The sequence below is a fragment of the Cydia pomonella genome, chromosome 9, assembly GCF_033807575.1.
Source record: "Cydia pomonella isolate Wapato2018A chromosome 9, ilCydPomo1, whole genome shotgun sequence".
In the NCBI taxonomy this organism is placed as follows: Eukaryota; Metazoa; Arthropoda; class Insecta; order Lepidoptera; family Tortricidae; genus Cydia; species Cydia pomonella.
The window spans coordinates 6846216-6867589 of record NC_084711.1 but is presented as its reverse complement, the minus strand read 5'-3'; the positions used below and the strand labels follow the sequence as shown (position 1 = coordinate 6867589).

At 35.4% G+C, this 21374-nt stretch overlaps 1 protein-coding gene across 2 annotated transcripts in view; it reads right to left on the bottom strand.

The window, feature by feature from the left end:
• Nucleotides 1-21374, bottom strand: part of LOC133521233 (protein Tob1) — a 64428-nt gene that overhangs the window by 25927 nt on the left and 17127 nt on the right. The window contains exon 2 of one of the 2 annotated variants that reach the window (XM_061856078.1): nucleotides 3156-3207. The exons of the other annotated variant lie outside the window; for it this stretch is intronic. The gene's annotated coding sequence lies outside the window, so the exon portion shown is untranslated. The remainder of the gene's footprint in view (nucleotides 1-3155; nucleotides 3208-21374) is intronic. 2 annotated transcript variants of the gene reach the window in all.

The following is a 21374-nucleotide window of genomic DNA, read 5'->3' as shown; positions in this document are numbered from 1 at the left end:
TATTAGGAAGTATGTTACTAGTAAATATGTGGCTTAGTCACAATTGAATGGTTATGTTTGCTATAATTGAGCAGTGAGAAGATGATGCGTTGTCAAATGTTATTTCATGAATCTCGCTAAAATTATCAAAAATGCGAATAATGTACTTCTGAACAACAACATCTATTTTAAGCATCATGATTGCTTAGAATATTGTTGTTCACAACCGAATCACGTAATGAGACGAACTCTATGAATATATCATGACTTGAATAGTGTAAATTTTCCTATATTCTGACTACTGACGAAGGTCAAAGGCGGCCGGGACAAAACGCAAGACATTAGTTATGCCGTGCTTAAACACCCTCATGAATATTCGGCCTTGCCTCCAGGACCATGTATTGGATGTAAATCAAACTTTCCAGTGACTTGAGTATCAATGGTATTAATAAAGGTCAAAAATTTGCATTTAATTAAACTAAGCTTATGATTTAAGTCATAGATAAACCCAACCAACTAGAATAACTAAATATTGAAATCTGCCTATCGGCCCGATTCGAACTTTAAGATACGTCAAATATACGATATTGTATCGGATATGTCAGTGTCAAAAATGACGTTTTTGGTGGCCAATCACAATTTTAATAGCGGGAATTTGTGTAGTATTCAAAGTTGCGGTCGGGGTACTATTAAGAAGGGATAGCTGTCAGTGTCAGTAAAAATGTACTATAGTTCGTTTTTTTGCATTCGAATGAAGGTAAATAATTTTGACGTGCCTTTTTAATGAAAAAGTTTTTAATAACTCTTTTAAAAAATTGTTTATATTATCTATGTAAGCAGAATAATGTATATGATTTATAATTATTACATATTTGCTGTGATTTATTTTTCAAGTGTTTTTGATAAAAGACACGTTAAGATTGTTTACCTTTTTTCCAATAAAAAAAAAACAACTATAAGTGCTTCGTCTATATTTATATTCCGTCGCTAGATAAACCTATAATGTAAGGCAAAAGCCATGTAATACCTACTTCTGCGAGTGTATTATGGTTATTATTGCACATGACATGGCGTGAGGCGTAATACATCATGCCGTCACGTCACTTTCTACCATCGCAAGCCTTTTAAGACGAGACCCATGTAGTGGCATGTTGTGTGCGGTAAAAATGCCTCCCGATTATTATTACCATGTTGTTACAATTGTCGCCAAAATAGTTTTTAAGTTTGTGAAATTTATATGTATGTTAGTCTAAAGGTATATGTAATATGGGCTTTGTAGCCAGACTCAAATTTTAAAATAAAATAAATAACAAGAACCTTAAAATTAACTCCCTAAAAGTTCCTCATTCTATATTTTGCACCTACATTGTAGTCGTAGGTAGGTGATCAATCAATCTCATGAATTCCAAACTGCCAACTATACCAACAACAACTAATTTTGCCACATTCTGACGAAGGCCAAATTCAGCCAGAACTAATTCCCTAGTTAGTTTCGAATATTCGAGGGTTGACCGGACTTGTGTTGAATGTGAATCAAAATTTCCAAGTCATTAGAGTATCAATGGAACAGATATTTGCATTTGATTTAATAATTCATTATTTTTGATCATAAAAAGTGTCTTAATGTGACATTTCATTTCATTTCATTTCATTTAATCAATTGTTTTATCATGTTCATCAGTACATAAAGATCTTATTTTTAGACTTAGTAGGTACATGATACCCTGTTAGGGCATACAATATGGGACATGTTACTTAATCCTAAATAAAAATTACAATAATAAAATTATCATGCAACACTTGGTTTAAACTAAATTTAAACATGAGAGCAATTACTAAGTTAGTTTATAATTATAACAAGTCGTGCATGTCAACATAATTACGTATATGCTAATGTTTTACATTAGAGAAAATATGTAGATAAATTCAATTCATTCTCAGTAAATATAAAATTAAATGTTTTATGTCATGTTCGCTAAAGATTGATCCTTAAAAAATTCGTCTATGGTATAATAACATTTCTCAATAAGTATCCTCCTTAATTTATTTTTAAATAACTTAATGTCGCTGAATTGTTTAACAGTATCGGGAATTTTTTGCATTATTTGGACACATCGATAGAAGGGACCATTTTTAACCATGACAAACTTGCTAGGCGGTAAGATAATTTGATTTTTCCGTCTACTCTCGGGTTTGAATACTTCCGTTCCGTTAAATAAGTGGGGGTGGCTCCTGACAAATACTGCTGCCTCCATAATATACATAGAGGGTAGTGTTAATATTTTAAGGTCTCTAAAATGTTGTTGACAACTATTTGGAATACGTGTATTGGTTAGAATGCGAACACACTTTTTTTGCATAACAAATAGTTGGTGAGCATCGGTGCTCGCACCCCACAGGACTACGCCGTAACTCAGCCAGGCGTGCGCGTACGCGTAATAAGCCGTCATAGCAGATTCCAAATTGGTATTTATTTTTAAAACACTAAGTGCATATACAAACTTTGCAAGTTTTGATTTAATATTTTGGATGTGCGATTTCCAGTTTATGCCGGAGTACTACTTGCAAGACATGTTACGCAAGATATGCTCGCAAGGGAGCCTGCGGTACGGTTATTATGATATTGATGGTCGTATTTGTCTACGTGACAGCGTGATATTGAATGTCAAGTTGATGTGTAAGAACTGACACTTATTTTATCACGTGGTTAAAGTCATCTATAATTCGCTGGCAGCCTTATGGATGATGTTATTCACGCGATAAAATGACCATCACTTCTACCACGTAGACAACTGTAACCATCATATCTGTGTTGTGGTTGGTGATTCTGTTTATCACCTAGACATGGCCGGAGCACTCCTGCAAGCTGATTGATGTGAGTGCAGCGACTGCAGCATTAATAATTAATAACGTTAGCCAGTACTCGATTCCTCCCCGACACATAATGTATTTTATTCCACTAATTATAAAGACTAAAATAAAGTATAACTTAATCTTGTATCTAGTTATTGTTTTCATTATTTTTAGCTCATTTGTTACCATTGCAGCATTATTAAACGCATTATTGCACCTTTTACTAGTGAATATAATCATAAAACATGACAACTATACTGATGGAATGCCTATTACTTATTTGATTTCGTGCTCGGCATTAAAATTGTAATATAATTACTTACAAAACTTTGAATCGGCTGTTCTACGTCTGAAGCAGAAGTTTGTTTTAATTACCTGAAATGAAATAAAAATTAATTAGTTCACTTTATGACTTCGTAAAGAACTCATTAGGACACGAGGGGTTCATTTTCCGAAAGATATCAGATTAGACCTTTTGATTAGACGGAATAATATTCCACAAACTGACAATTGCCCTAATTTGGACTTTAAGATATGACAAACATTTGCTAAACGTACGATATGGATTAGATAAGTCAGTGTAAAAATGACGTTTCTTCAAACAAAAACGTCATTTTTGACACTGACGTATCCAATCCATATCGTATCTATGGGAAATTTTTAACGTATCTTAAAATTCGAATCGGGCCGCAGGACTTGAGTTTCCATAACAATAGTTATTAAACAATATTATAAGTCTAATATTCGGGCTATTTTATTTAAAGTTTTTAACATTATTCTAGACTTTTTTAAGATGTCAGATTTTTTTATGTTATTTCTACTTACAATCAATAGGGGAAAAAGTGTCCCAAAATTTTCTTACATTTTCCGATTTTACCGTTCCTTGCATTCCATTATTATCGTCATACAAAGTATATGAAAAATGGTAGTGGAATGGAAAAAAAATCTTGGGTCACTTTTTTCTCTTATTGTAATCGAAATAGCTCGTGATTTTGATTAGAAATAACATAAAAATTACCAAATCTGAACCTAAAGCGTAGAGTACAAATTTGACGACCGGTCTGGCCTTGTGCGTAGTGAAGCTGCCTATGAAGCTGATGGTCCCGTCCCACTATTTGTGTGATGAACACATAAATATATACTTATATACATAGAAAACACCCATGACTCAGGAACAAATATCTGTGTGCATCACACAAATAGATGAGAGACGGGACCATCGCCTATATATCATCGCATATATCATTGTCCTCAAATATTTATTTATTTTTCATTAATAAAATGGCCCACTTGCCGTTGGAGATATGACCCTTAAAACATCTTAAATAGGATAGGGAATGATATTGTATATTGGTGCTTATCAATGAAAATCTTCGATGCTGCTGTAGTTGGCACGCTTATGTTATTCTCGGCAATGTAAACAACTGGGTAATCTAGGGATGTGACCATGATTTAAAGCCGCACAAAAACCCGCGTGGGCATACAATTTATAAACTCGGGTCAACGACTGCCCCATTTAATGTTTACAGACGTTTTATACCAGCCTTGGGAATTATTCAAACGTGGAAACAGCGCCTATGTGTCTAGGCCCTTGGCTTTGGGCCTAAAAACTGTCATTATTTAGCTTTTCTTTCGAAAAAACCTTTAAGAAGTGGAGCGAGAGTGTGTTATTGCTTGGCCTAGATTATATTTTTATTATTAGAAAAAAAGTGGAGAAGTACCAAATCTGAATTTTACGATAGGATTTGTTCTGTGCGTATCTAATTTTTATGACTAGACTGACCCTTTTGGATAAAAGATTTCATATGAGAAATTTATAGGGATCGTTGGAGTCAAATAGATATAAAGTTTACATAGAACTTTAATAGGCTCTACTTCTATTCATAAAAATTCTACTTTGATGTGTTGTTATATAAATGAAGGGTGGGTACTTTATTGTGGCAATAATGTCAAGCTAGCTTGCCATCTTAAACCAGATCAATTTTCTATGTATATTAAGAAGCAGTTGTATTCTAACGTCACATTACGTTTGTTATATTTGTTTTTTCAACGGCGCACGCAGCGGCTAGTGAATTCCCTAGAGTGAGACTTTTGTACATAATAAAAGCGGTGATTGCTTTCAAGGCTTTGAAAATACAAACGGCTACGAGACCTACTAACTTGGTTGTTTTCTTTAGATATTAAAGTGCTTAGTATTATTAATCTTGAGCGACTAATGAAAAACTAAGTTATTGCGTTCAATACTTATGAATGTGTTATTCTAGTTTTAAAAGAAACAATACGATACCGCTTATTAATTGACGTCTCGGTATGTTTTGGGGCATAACTGATGAGTAGTTATATTTTAAACTGAGACAAGTTCTTCTTCCTCGCGTTGTCCCGGCATTTTGCCACAGCTCATGGGAGCCTGGGGTCCCCTTGGCAACTAATCCCAAGAAACTAAACTGAGACAAGTTATGTATTAAAAATACACCTGCTCTGAATTCACAAATTAATCCAATGCCCTATGGAATACACGATACAGATTATTGTAATACAGTCTGCCTATAATTGCTGTAGTTATGTGAGTATCAAGAAATAATTCAAGTGTCACTCCCGCACATATAACATGTCAGTACGTCGCGGAACGGAAATCATATAAATTGTCGCGACTAACGAAATTTCCATAATCATAACCTTGAACGAATACGAAAATATTTCGGAATCGAAAGTAATTTACAGAGTTTTCGTTTCAGGGCAAAGGATGTTTCACCTCACCAGCATGTTTGGTTATCGCTATGTAAATTTCACCCAGTTCCACACTTTCGCGGGAGATAGCGATGTGGGTCAGCGTGTTTTGTAATGTGCCCGCGTCGGCTGGCGGTTACAGCGTCGAATGCTAGGCCTGCATTCTCCGATTAACCCTTATCTATTACTCTGATGTATATCACTGAGTCCCACTCCTACAAGTAATAGCTGCAGAAGAATTTAGGGTTTTATCTAGTTACATTTTTTGTAAACAAAATATACATAAATGGGTTCTATCAAATTGAACTTGATCACAAACATATCACCATTGTATATGCACTTTTTACATGTATAAGTGACATTAAAGATAAGCAGTTGTAAATTGTGGTTTGCGTAATAGAAAAACGGGACTTTCCTTCAGTAAAACTATACAGATTTTTTGCAATCTGTTAATGATAATGCCACCTTTAAATAAGGGTTCCGTTTTTTGCCATTTGGCTACGGAACTCTAAAAACCTACTGAGAAGCCCCGAAAACACGAAGGAACCTAGTCAGCGTATTTAAAATTGTTACACAAAGTAAATAGATTTCAAACTACTTGTACTTTGTTTGCATGTGTCCTAATGTCAATTTCAATAATTTTCTGATTGGTGTTTGCCCCGTCATGCGGACTGCATCAGTCTCCCGGGCCTTCTCGTACGTCGAACAAATTGCCCCGTCTGGGAGCAAAGCCTAATTGTGTTTACTCTGCGGTCAACAATGTTCGTCGTTTCAAATTTGTTATCATGTCAGGCAAAAGTTCGTTTATTGAAATGATACTTTTTCTACTTGAATTACCTAGAAAATTCTCATGAGAGTCAAAAAAATATATATTACAATATATTGAAAAAGGGCCCCTCATGTAATCTAAAGTCAAATAACTCATGACATGTTTCGAGTATTAATAAGGTTATTTTTACCCGCCTATAGCAAAAACAATAGGAGAAGTTTTAGCAGTGTATGTACCTATATGTGATATTGTATTTGGGGAGTGGCTGGGTATGCTTGTGTCATTATGTTCCATAATAACGTCTACTGGTTAAGTTATTGAACCGATTTTGATGAATAAGTAAACATTTTTAACATATTTCAAAAAATACTTTTTTCCTTTGAAGATTAATGGAAAACAATATTTTTTACAAAATGTTCTAGGGGTTGGGTAGGTTAAATATAGAAAAAACCTACGTTCTAAAGTATATTAGCTTAACCGCATTCCTTAGGCAAGCAAACAAGTCTAGTCTACAATAACAAAATTATTCCGTTTGCGCAATTTTAAAACTACCGATTTGCCGAAGTTTTGTTATGGATACAGTTGATGCGTACGTAATTCAGTGCGTGGGAGTTTGACGTCAGTTGGCGACTTCGTGTACATAATGTAACAAGTGATAACAAGACATACACGTTTGGTCCTTATAATGGATAATGGAAACACGTGAGCGCTAAACGGTGTAGTTTTTGCTGGCTGTTATATTACGTGGTTGTTACAAAGTAAGAAACAGAGTAAATAGTTGCTAGCCCTTAAGCTTTAGGTATATGGTATCTGCTTAATATTAACGCAGACCAAACGCTTGTATGTCCTGTTTTTTGAATAAAATAATTAGTCATTTAATACAGTCTAATTTAAAGGAAGTGAAATCATGAAAATATTGATGTTTTTTTTTATCAAAATACGTCGTGTAACGAAATCTTTATATCTATATATATTAGAAGGATAATTAAACTCGACTTAGTATAACTAGTATTACCCAAGCGTTTTGGGTAAAGTCCGAAAATTTAAACAACATTAATCTGTACCCAAAGGTTGTCTGGAAGAGATCGCTCTTAAGCGATAAGACCGCCTGTTGTTACCTCTATCAAATTGCCTTTGTTTGTTTCTGTACATTTATTGTCAACTATGTGAGGTGTGCAATAAAGAGTATTGTATTGTATCTGTATTCGGCGTTTACCCGTACACATCTAAGTCTATCCAACACTGGCTGGGTATCTGTATAGGTGTTCATCATCACTTCTGACATTACCCTCCCAGTGTTGGGTAGACCTGGTTGTATACGAGTAAATGCCGAATACAGATTAAAGTTCATTAAATTTTCAGACTTTACCCAAAAGTCTTTGGGTGATACTAGGTATACCCAGGTAAACTTGAGTTTAATTAAACATTTAACATTATCCGTTACAATACGTACATATGACCCGTCCTTTTTAAAAGTACTTAGAAATTTCGAATCGCCTCCCTCGAAATCGAATCCCTAAGTAGTTTCACTTATACCTTATTAAAGAGTTTTTTTGAGGCACTAACAACAGCAATTTACATAAGTGATCCTACGAGAGCTTTTAAGGCACGGAACTCCAAAAGCGTTTGATTCTACAATAGAACACGTAAACGCTAAACAGTAGTTTTTGTAATAATTATCGCGTTACTGTTACAAAGTAAGGATAACTTTATGTAACAAGGAGGAGGCGCCTCTTCGCTAACAAGCGGAGCCGTAATGACGTCCGGATACATATAGCTTCTCCTTTTGACTAACAGCCCGTTACAGGAGACAAGGGACATGACAACCATAAGGTCACTTTGTTTGTGGTCACGATGTTATTGAAGCTGACAGATATTGTGAAGACAGAAAACATTTTTAAATAAAACCGACCCATGATAAACTCTATCCATACACAATAATAACGAGAAGCATATCATTGGCGCTATACTTGTGCTATTTCGGAAAGGCTACTTGACTCGTCAATATGGGAATGTACGAGTGGCTACCGATTGATATAACTTTTCATACTAATCATATTGGTACGTTAAAAATGTACCCGTGTTATACACGCCGAACATAGCTTAAATTATATTTGATGCAGATAATCCCAAAGTGACACCAGTCAATACGTCATCCCGTGATGGATGATATCGGAAACTCTTGATAAGATACTAAAACAGGTATTCTAAAACTGGCATCATGATTGATTACTACCTCAGTCTATAAAAGGTTGTTCTCATTACATGTACGAGTGCGGGCGAGCCAAGATTTTCGGAAAAACCAGAGTGTTGTGATCTCGAGATCCGTAAAAAACAAGCGAAATTAAAGACTGTTCTTACAGGTCCGTACGAGAGATAAATTCGCTTCCATTCGGAAAGCGATCGGAATGAAACCAAGGACAATAGAGATCGTAAAGATAGTGGCGTTTACAGTATTTTTCACTCGATTTCAGTACGAATGAGAGACTAGAGGACATAAGTGCCAGCTATTTTAAGGGCTTTAAAGGCTTGAAAAGGCATAAATGGAGTGTCAAGGTGAAAAATCGATTATAAATGTAAGGTGGGTTGGATGTTTAGGAACACAATCGAGCAGACAATTACAGGTCAATCCTTAAGGGGACGAGACTTTTCATTTAAATGATTTTGTATAAAACTTCCAATAAAATATAAATAATTTTGTAACCTTAGCTGGCCTTAGCAAGGAATATGTTTTGGCCGATGTGTCTCACACTATCAGTCAAATTTGGGTGGTTTTGTGGCTGGCTGTGGTCTCCGAGATTTGCGTAACGCATGGCTGTTATGTGTTTCAGTACTAATAAACTTCTAAGGTTCTCTTGTGATGGTAATGAATGGTAATCTTGTGGTAAGGATTGTGTGATTTATTTATGAGATCAGTTGCGTTTAAGTTACTCAATATTAAAGAATAATTAATTTTTCATATGATAATATTTTCATAAAGTATTCGCTGTTCGGAAAGCGTGAAAATAAAGTTGGGATTGAAATCCGCAGTGAGCAGTAAATCCTCATTGTTTGAAGTTTGGTCGCCTCGGGGATTCCAGTTTCCGAGCATTGCTGTACTACTAACTACTAGGTATAATGTTAAGTTAACATAAACTTAACATTTTCGATTGAATTGGGTGGCTCTAAGCTAGAATAACATTATTAAAAACAATTTTAGATATTATTTCTTACTCTTTCAAGTGTACTCGCAATTTCGACCTTATTTTTTATTTATGTACTCAACTGAAAAAAAAGGTTTATCTTGATTTTAACTTGCTTTCGTGGTTTGTTAAGTAAAATAAAACGGCCCGTCTGTCAAAAATTTGTTTAACCCTTACCAAACACCCAGTAATAACCGCTTTATCAGTACCCAAGGCTTTAAACATAATCCAAACAATGTAACTAGGTGCCATTGTCACTGATACCAGGGTGACATAAAAGATGGAAATTATATCGGACACAATGCAGCGCGGTGACAATGATATCGGGGACGGGACTCGGTGTCAAGGCATTTCCCTTTTTTGACGGACATGCCCTGGATGTCATTGTAAAACGTGGCTAAACATAATTATGTAAATTGAGATTCTGCTTTGGTCCACGAATTTTTTTTTGTAATTATGGGCACGATGATTAATTCAAAATTGTATTAAAGGTATGGTAAAGGGTTTTTTTGTGTGCGGGGGTATGAAAAGAGCGAACAATTATGATATTAAACTGTAAATGATGTGTGTTCTTTCCTGTTTTATGTTTCTTTTTGTACAATAAAGTGTTTTACTACTACTACTAAAGACGATTACATTTTCTTTATACCACGTCGATGGCAAACAAGCATACGGCCCGCCTGATGATAAGCAGTGACCGTAGCCTATGGACGCCTGTAACACAGGAGATATTACATGCGCGTTGCCGACCCTTTAAAAACTTGTACACTCCTTTTTTGAAGAACCCCATACTGTAGCCTCTCGGGAAAACCATATTACCTTTATAAAAATAAATATAAGTATTGAAATGTGTTATGCGTTACGTCATATTTACTAGTTAGTGTGTATCGTAGCAACCGTCGTAGCTGTCGACCTATTAACTAATACGATCCTTCGACACATGCTTGGAATTACATATTGAAAACATTTATTATAGCATGCTTTTTAATTATAATATGTATAGTTTACCTATCTTTACAAAGTAGCAAAAAAAATCACTTTTAGCCCATAATACATTATTTGAATAAATCTATCTACCCACGACATTACACATATTACTAAGTTATGGCTAAGCGTGCCAACCATTTAAAGACAGTAATGTCAACCATATTACGTGCCAGCTTATTATTTTCCGACCGTAATCCAGCTTAGTAACACCGTCGAACCAAACATAAAACGCAACAGTAATACAACATACCAACTATAGTAACTTACTTCTGATAATCGCAGTTTGTAAGCTATTCTACTGTGTCGGTTATCGCTATGCATTCACGGCGCGCTTGTTAAACCAATTATCGCTATGTTAATGTTACACTCATAAATATAACTTTACATAAATATGTTTGCGTGTCGTGCATACTAATTTTGTTATTCAGTTTGTTATAATGGAGTATTTTAGTCCCCTAAAATAACTGAAGCTAATGCGTTGCAGATTTGAGAGATTTATAGTACCTGAAATGAGTTTATTTTACGCTTTCAATATAAGTATAAAATGTTTATCTTTGCATGGTTGTGTATAATGTGTACATAATTACATATGTATGTCTCGTTTTAGAAAACAACGAATGCACTTAATTATTCGTTGTTTTCAGACAAAAAATATTAAAGCGAGAAGACATTTTAATGGATTATGCAAATAGAAGATGAAACCTGTATGTAATTTCTTTCATAGATTTACTTAAATGTTTTTAAATACGTCATTTTACTTCAGTCAGAATAGCGATAAAAAAAGTTTAGATTTAAATACAACAAGAAAACCTAAAAATACGAATACAAAAAATCCAATTAGTTGCACCAAAGACATAAAAAAATCTAATTTCAGATTCCTGCAAAGCGAAATAATAAATTAACGGTAAACGTCTACCCAAATGTACCAGATACCTACTTTCCGAATAGAAATCACGAAAACAATGTGTAAACGATCTAACCGCGTGACCGAGTCATGTGACTGGCAGACTGTCTCCCCACCCCACAAGGCCCAAAATCCCATAAAGACGGTGACGCAACCCCTGCGAATCTCCCCCAGTCTATACTTTGCATTTCGATTTTCGCTCTCACTTTTGAAATTTCAACTTAGTGCAGTAAGAATTTAGGTTGATTTTACGTTGAAATTATCCTAATAAGAGGTTGGTGAAGTACGAAAACTGCTAAGTACGTGTATCAGTGACGGGTATTAGTCTCAAGTATGTTTGTGTATCATAGAACAATAATTGGTAAGGGTAAAGTTTCGTACATGTTAGTACAATAATTGGCTAGGGTAACTTTCAGCCCGAGGGAGCGTATTTTGATTTGGATTTAAATACGTCATATGTGGTGCTATTTGACATACATATAAATAAAAATGCTATTAAAATACATATTGGTGAAATCAATATACCAGCTGTCAAAATAAATGTAGTTCGATGTTTGAATTATATATGTACCTCATTCAGTCACGTGGTAGATAAATTTAATAAGCAAGTATTAATAATCGAATAAAATGTAGACTGATATGGCATTATAATATTACCTATGTACTTACCTATAAAAATGTTTTTGTTTTTTTTAGGAAGACCGTTACAGTACGCTTATCTGTTAGTGCAAAATTTTATAACTGTCACAAAATCACACGCTACATAGTACGAACAAGGTTTAAATTTGATAAGATTATCTGTCTCCTTTTTATCAAGCAACAAGTCTAACAAACTGAACTCTTACTTTATCTAACTATTCTCACCCCTTCCCTACACCTACTCCCACACACTACCACTTAGAGACGCTTGTAGGTTGTAACGTAAATAAGTTTATTGGGGTGTTGTTATAGTCACTTAACAAGCATGAGGGTGTCGAAAGCTTAAGCGTCAGAAGCGAATATGTAGATATTTTAAACGCAGAATCAGCCCTAGTCTAGCATTGGCTATGTACACGATAAAGGCGCCTGCTTAGCGGTTATAGAACTTATTGTTAATTTGACCGTTGACATTTTGTCAAATAGTATGACAAAGGAACATGGGTAACTTTGTATGGATCCTGGTCCAAATACCAACAGAAATGAGAGTTAGGTCATTAGATAGGTATGTACTTCATTTCGTTCTATGGGCACCAAGCGAAATTCCATTGCAAAACTGAGATATTGGTATTTAAGTCAAAATATCATCAGAGTTCAAGTAAATTGCTGCAGGGTATATATTCGCGCTCCGCCACAAGCGCGGCAAATCATTCACCGCGCTCGCTCAGCGGTGGACTCTATTGCCTAGGTAATAATGGTGACCTAATTCTCAACTCTGCTGGTTTTTTGACTATTTTGATGTAATTCCTTTGGGTAAGGAACTCGAGTTTCATGAGTCAAAATTTTCACATTTATTAAATTCTACTTCTTCCGAACTCAACTCAGTTTTACAGGAGGCAAATATGTTGACTCTATAATGATGTAATTTTGTGAAGGATCATTCGCCTGTTCACACCAATACATGTACGCACAAGTACAAGCGAAATGTATGCGCGAATGATAATTGAAATTGATATTATATAGATATCAAACGGTACGCTCGAATTGGCCTCCAGGTCTCCCTGCTTAAAACACTTCAGTGATAGATCGCGGGCAATCCTTTTTCGAGGCTTTTAGATTTAACTCAAAACATAATAATCCAAAACCTGGGCTCACTGGTCCACCCATGAACTCAGAGTCAGACCAAGACAAGTCTGCAACGGCTTTGATAGCACACTCAAACCCCTACGAAATTATGACGTATAAATAACACTTACACAGCGTATATATCAAAATCTTTGCTGACTTGTCTTGGTGTAACTCTAGCTCGTGAAACCGTATAGAATACGCGGCCAGCTTTCTCAGTGTAGGCGTTACCCCAATCGATTCAGCGACGTCATCGGTAGCCGAAACACTCTGGAACTTTATGATCTCTTAACAATAGCCTTAATAAATTGCTTGAAACTTTAAACCGCTTTGGCGAGGAATTTCGTTTATATATAGCCCATTGAATTGCTAATGGTGTGATCTTACTGCCACTTTTAGAGTTATTGAAATCAGTAGAATAATGATTACTTATCCATTAAGGCTAAGATGGTCGGCTCTTTATCATTTGTTACCATGCCTGTCACGTTCTAACAAGTATGTAAGCGCGAAAGTGACGGGCATAGTGACAGGTGATAAAAATGCAACCGTGCTGCTATATACTAATGTTTGCGTGTTAACATGTTAACCAGAGACGTTGTTTAATAATTATATAATAAATGATTTATACTTACATACTCTGTAGCAAGTATGCTAGTAATATCACATATTTTCTTCACTCCAATAGTTCCTTTTATACAAAGGAATCCTCACTAAAAAAGGAACAGAAATATATAGACCGCGTCATTTCTCAGATAACATATTTTGATTGAAGGAATATTCGCATTCTTTGTCTGGCAACACTGGGATAAATTGGAGATATCGCGGATAAACGTGACACCGGCAAACTGGGCCTTTCGTCCATAATGATTAATGTTGCTATTTATACGAAATTCCTTAGAGACCCGGGAAAAACTTGATTGATGTAGGCTCGTGGGATAGGTAGAATATTTCCCTCTGTTTCCAATGAGGTTTAAGGATACATTGGAATGTAAGGTATTTGTCATGAAAGGAAATTGGGGAATTGGTTCATTTGATATTCAAATGGTTTCAATAAAATCTAGTTTCGTTCACTTGACAATTGACTGACATATACTGAGTATTGTGTGGCATATACCTTTAATAGGTGTATAAATATTCACTGGTTTACAAAAAACCCTTAAAATAAAAATGAAAACACAGAACGACTGAACTCGTTCTTGATTACGAATAAAGGCGTAGAACGATCTCTCAATCCATTTGGGTCATATACATTTTATAGTATGCTCAACTCGGTCATATCTTTCCTGTAGAAAGTTAAGGAAATCTAAAGCTGATTTTACGCTGCACCCTTTCAGGCGGGATATATTTTTTCAGTACCTATTTGAGACTCAAATAGGAAAAACGGGATATTTACAATAAAGTCTTTAACTTTTATAATATCATTCACAAAAGTGACTTTTATTAAATGAATTTAATGCAGTTACATAAAAATAAAAGCTTAAACGAAATACGTTCATCATTTAAAACATACGTAGTACATTGTAGTAGTTATATATCAAATTTACAACACCCAATTACGCAAGTGCTAAAAATCAAATTTCACTCAGTCCACAACAGTTAATATCCTGAAAGCATTACATAACTTACCCCTTTCTAGCGGAAGCGTTTATATTTATTTTCGTTATACTGACACAACACAGTGAACAATAAAACCGAGGTCGATGGTAATGGAGCTATTATTCGCACGAGGGTGGTAAGGTTACCCATATAATCTGTTTCACCCTTTAATAGAAAATGTGCTGTAAAATCAATCCTTGGTATGTAGGTGGGTTTCGGCGTCTATTTAACAAGGTCATTAGATTACTGATTTCGTTACTTGTATTTAGTTGTAAACGGTATTTTTCTAAAACGTAGTACAGTCAAGTGTAAAAATATGGGTGTACACATCTTACTCAAAAATGTGTCCCATAGCATATTATTCCAGTGTAATAAGAGCGTAGTACTCGTACCATATTTATGAGACGATTCTTGTTGTTTGAAGTATCAATTGCGTGCTGGAAATTGTTTTCTTACGTTTTATTTCCTCATTAGTAATAAAATCAGGTATCCAGCCAGCCATTTGTAATTATTTTTTATTACTGCTATTTTTAAGAATTGGAATAAACATCAATCATAATGAAGATACTACTTTATTCTTAGAGTTTTTTCTGACTTAAAGATAATTCCTTAGGTGTTTTAATGAAACTGTTTACTTAAGTTTGGACGACCGGTCTGGCCTAGTGGGTAGTGACCGCTATGAAACCGATGCTCCCGGGTTCGAATCCCGGTAAGGGCATTTATTTGTGTGATGAACACTGATATCTGTTCCTGAGTCATTTTATCTATGTATATAAGTATGTATTTATCTATATACGTATGTTTATCGTCATCTAGTACCCATAGTAACAGCTTTACTAAGTTTGGGGCAAGGTCGATCTGTCCCCAATTTGTTTTTAAGTTCTGAACTCTAAAATATAATTAACTAAAGGGAATCTTTGTATCTCGCACACAAAGAGTCTTATCATTCGATTGTGTTCCAAACGTCGCACAACTGTTTACATTGTTTATTGTTAATTCTGCAGGGAATGACAAAGTGTAGCTCTACCACTTATCTCGAGGTTGGTAAAGAAGTTGAGCGGTGAATTTTTCTAGCAGAAGTTTGCTGAGTTTTGAGACTAAAACTAGTTGATACATTAGGTTTTCAGTTGCTTAAGACAGTGTGTCCTCCTTATCCATTGGATAAACCCTGAAATACCATGTAAGGGTTATTTCTCAGGAATGCTCTAACGTTAATATTTTTTTAATTAGAACAAAAGATACAAAAAAAATCAAACAAAAGTTATTTCCAATAATCGACAACGAAAAGTACTGTATTAGCATTGGCAGTTTATGACAACTTGTTCGAAAATGTTCGGCAATGATGACATTTGTTAAAAGTCAGAATCTTAGTAGTGTCATAAATATAAAAAAAAACAAAAAGGTCGAAAAAGCTTTCATACTATTCTATGAGGATATATTACCTCAGGAGCTGCAAAAAAATCGTAATTTGTTAATTTCTTCGTAACCGCTGCACCGGTTGTTATGATACTTTGTATACTGGTTCTAAATACCCTAATGCACCCTTTCGGCTTTGTCCAATGGCTAGAGGAACACACTGTATAATAGAAATCAGCTTCATGCAGCGAAGACTTCAACAAGTCCGTAGCAACCATAATAACTTCTTACCAACTGCCTCACTTAAACGGTAGACCTACATATATATAAGAAGTCAGTGACATCAGATATGTCGGCGGACGATCGTAAAATTAGGCAGATCATGAAAGTCCTAGGCATTTCGTGAATCGTGAAAATCATTGTCCTGAGTCGACGGAGCCGCGCGGCCTCCTATTTCTGGACAGTGTGCTCTTCGTGTCATCCACGATGCCGTGCAGAATTGTTAAATCTAATTCTTTTCTCTCAGGTTCTCAAGGGTCGGCAACGCTTAAGTGGCTTATATGATGTTGCTTATGTCCATGGGCGACGATGACCGCTTCCCATCAGGCGGCTCGTCTGCTCGTTTGCTGACTAAACTAACATAAAAACATTACATAGGATCTTAACGATCGGCTTTATTTTATGGTCGGCTGCCGACTGTTACATAATTATTTACTTAATATAAAATTATTGCTACACCTACATTGTCACGGTATAACTATACGTGCTTAAAACGCGATTGACGGGTTATTATCATTTATCCGCGTGGATACCGGCGGCGCGTTCGCCTCTTAGTTTAGTTTTTCTTAAATGTGACGAAAGTCTTATCCAATGCGATAAGAGATAAAAATGAGGCTTGCTATTCCTTTCATAATATTGTTATTTGTATTGTGCTATTATTTTGGTTTTATTTTATGACATGTATAGCTAAAATAGAGAATACTGGATTAAAATGCTATAAATTAAATCTTTTTATCCGAATGTATTATCTCTCGGACATCTATATGACAGATTTAAAATTATAAATAAATAAATAAATATTATAGGACATTATTACACAAATTGACTAAGTCCCACAGTAAGCTCAATAAGGCCTGTGTTGAGGGTACTTAGACAACGATATACATAATATATAAATATTTATAAATACTTAAATACAAAGAAAACACCCATGACTCCGGAACAAATATCCATGCTCACCACACGAATAAATGCCCTTACCAGGATTTGAACCCGGGACCATCGGCTTCGTAGGCAGGGTCACTACCCACTAGGCCAGACCGGTCGTCACAATTGTAAGTGTTAATTATTTAGCATGACCTATTCTTTATCTAATTGGCACTCGCTGTTGCTACATGTCATGTCGGTCATCATGTCATCAATGACAGATGTCTCATTACAAAGACACATAGATCATACCCTGCTACTAACGCTGGGCATTAGTGATAGGTACACTAGGTATTGCTAACAATGACAGACATTAGGTAACATAAAATATAGCAAATAGTGTAGTAGGCGTCACCGAAATATTTTTATCGCTTGTTTTACAAGAAATTGTTGCTATAGTTACCTTAAAAACAACAAAACATATTCATTTTATACTTAAAACTAATTAAAAGATAAACTGTATGTCAAATGGTGGTAAATGAAAACCTTTTTTCACGCATGTAGTTTTTTTTTAAATTCAGAGACAACCTAGAGTCGGGGGCCTATTTCCGTATCATTCGATACAAACTAACATGTGAGATATGTCAAAATTGTATGCAATTGACATTTCATTTCGAACAAAAAGGCATCTCGACTGATATTAGAATAGAGGTCAAATCGAATTGCATTTTTTTTCAGAGTTGTTCCAAATTTGAATGCATAACCAAATCGATTTTGATGTAGTTATGAAGCTATTACTACATTATCACAGATAAGAAATTTGTTGTAACAAAACAGTTTATCGTAATGTTGGCCATTATTTTCGGATTTTGAAGGCATCATAGAGTGTTTATGATATGTGTGTAGATAAAATCTTTTTAAACTCTTTTTGTATAAATGGCTCCTACCACCGGGGTAGCACGCTGGCATTGAAATGAATAAATAATAAATAAATATTATAGGACATTATTACACAAATTGACTAAGTCCCAGTAAGCTCAATAAGGCTTGTGTTGAGGGTACTTAGACAACGATATATATAATATATAAATATTTATAAATACTTAAATACATAGAAAACACCCATGACTCAGGAACAAATATCCATGGTCATGGTGAAATTAGAATCTTTATCCCTCTAGGGTGTTGAAGTATAACTGAGAGGGTGACTCTTAGATGATTTTGGCATATATGAGGATTACGTTAGGCCTTTTGACTTTCAATGTAACCTAACCTAACCTGGGATCACTAAAAACGTAACGCAAATGCCGGGTCGTTTGTCATCTTGACTCAAAGCCGACCTCGGCAATGTCACGGGCGCTGGGCGCTGGTCGGTCAGCGTTCCGCTGACTGAATGTTTTATGATGCTGAAAATACTGATGCGATGCATTTTTTAAAGTCACCTGACTGGGGGTATTATCAGGAGAATTTATTTTTACCTAGCATTTGCCCGCGACGAATAAATTACTGAACAAAATTTACGCTTGAACGGCTTGTGGAACTATGTCTTGGATAAAAAGTATCATTATCTTGTTATCAAACTAAAAAAAAACTCTTGTGCCAAAATTCCAACAAAGTCACAGCCCGATTCGAAGAATGATTAAGACAAAGATAAAATCTTGAAAAGATCTTTAAAAGATGAATTACTAAACGACATGTCAAAATTGACGTTTAATTCGATGCCGCTGGGATCCCAATAAGATCTATCTACGATATTTCTAACATCAAAGTGACATTGGTTGCCCGAATCGAGCTGTTTCTGTCAATTATACGACATACAAACGATATCTAAATGAAACCTTATCGTTATTGTATCTCATTCTTCGAATCGGGTCGTCATTCAATTCTTAATAATTGAAAGACTATGGAGCTTACCAAAACATTAGTTGATTTACAATTTTAGTTTTTGTTAAAATTTTAATGCGTTTACACATTCAGTTTTTGCACAGTTTTAAGCGATTCATAACCTATGGCGCGTTAAAAAGGAATTCGAAAATAGAAGGAAGCGATTCTTTAAGGGTTCCAGCGGTCAATTAATGCCGCAAACGTTCTATATCGGGCCTGCCCTGGCTTTTGCTTTGACAGTCTGAGCCTTTAAGGCCCGGCCAAGTATTCAGGTGGCATCCATTTTAGATTCCAATAAATTCAAAAATGTGTATCTAATGTCTATAATGATATATGGAGTTTAATAAAATATCTATCTTGTTGATGTTGATATTATGATTTATGAGATCATGCAGAATCGTTAACATAAATTAAATATCGCAAGAAATAATGTTCTGTTAATTTATAAAGAATAAGTATATTACGACAAAGTACATACATATTTTATTACATATGAATTTTATTTACAATAACAATATACATAATGGATATATACAGAGGATTACATGTTTTTAAACGGAATACGTAACAAAATATAAAAAAAACTGTCATAAATACGTTTTTCAAGGTCCCATCTCTTCCACATTCTAATTGATATTCCGGTGAACAAAACCACGCGCCCTTGAGCTCTCCCCACCTACCGCCACTTCGCAGCGACGGCTCTACGTACGGCGGTTGACAAGTCACGCGCGAAGTCAAACCGTCTCCCGTCACGCAATGGACGTGACATTGCTCTGTGACGTCACAAGGTCGTGATGCGATGTGAAATATCAATTCTCACCAATTGTGATGCTGCTAAATCGTGGGCAAACACTACATTGACAACCAAAATGCATTAAGTTAAATTAAATTTATGCGAACTTCAACTTTGTGGCAACACGATTGGGGTTGATGTTAGTTTACCAGATTCTTTTTTTGTTTTTGAGTGATCGATTGTTGTTATCGCACTAACCACTACCTAAATTACTAGTTTGACGGTCGTTGCAAGCGGAAATAAGGCCTAATACTTACGCAATATGTTGCTATTTAGCTAAAATTGTGTATCTATTAATTATATCGGCATATCGGAATTATGCACGGGCATTCATTTTTAATGCAGCATGAAATTAAATAAAAAAGCCCGTGGAAATTTATGAATGCAATGTTTTTTTTGTTCATTATATTTTAGATATAAAATAAAATGTAACTATATTAATATTCTCTACCAAGAAATATTCACTATATATTTAATGTTAGCCATTGATGACCGGAAACCTCGTACCTATATAACCACATACGTACCTTGCGCTATGTCTCTTCTTCTTCCTCGCGTTGTCCCGGCATTTTGCCACGGCTCATGGGAGCCTGGGGTCCGCTTGACAACTAATCCCAAGATTTGGCGTAGGCACTAGTTTTTACGAAAGCGACTGCCATCTGACCTTCCAACCCAGAGGGTAAACTAGGCCTTGTTAGGATTAGATCACGATGTTTTCCTTCACCGAAAAGCGAGTGGTAAATATCAAATGATATTTCGTACATAAGTTCTGAAAACTCATTGGTACGAGCCGGGGTTTGAACCCGCGACCTCCGGATTGCAAGTCGCACGCTCTTACCGCTAAGCCACCAGCGCTTCTACGTACCTTGCGCTATGTATTCGACATAAAAGGCAACAAGTATCTAATATGTGCTAATATATTCTGAACCTTGCGTAATCGTGTTAAGGTCCTAGCTCGTGTGTATTCAGCCGGAGTCCTGACCTTTAGATAGATGAATCGGGCACTGATTTTAATTGGTGATCAAACTGTGCAAACAATCTTCCTTATTAGTTAAGGATTTGAATTGTATTAGCCTTAGAGCAGATGGTGTTTTTTTTATAGCTTGTTTATAGCAACGTCTTATAGCGCAGATAAAAGGAAAATTGCGAAAACCGTAAATTTTTGTACGGAACCTTCGGTGCGCGAGTCCGACTCGCATTTGGCCGGTTTTTTTTAATAAAAAATACTTGCATTATTCAACGAACCAGATGGTCAGTTCTGTCGAATTATGCCTGGATTCCGATTTGCTACAATATCTACCCCATCTTTCCCAGAACTTCTTTATGAAATCTCTTTTTGACCTCCCAACTCAAAGGGAAAACTAGTTCCACTTAGTTAGTTTGCAGACTAAATAAATAATGCCCACTGTGAGACTTCGTAATTGTAACCTGATTATT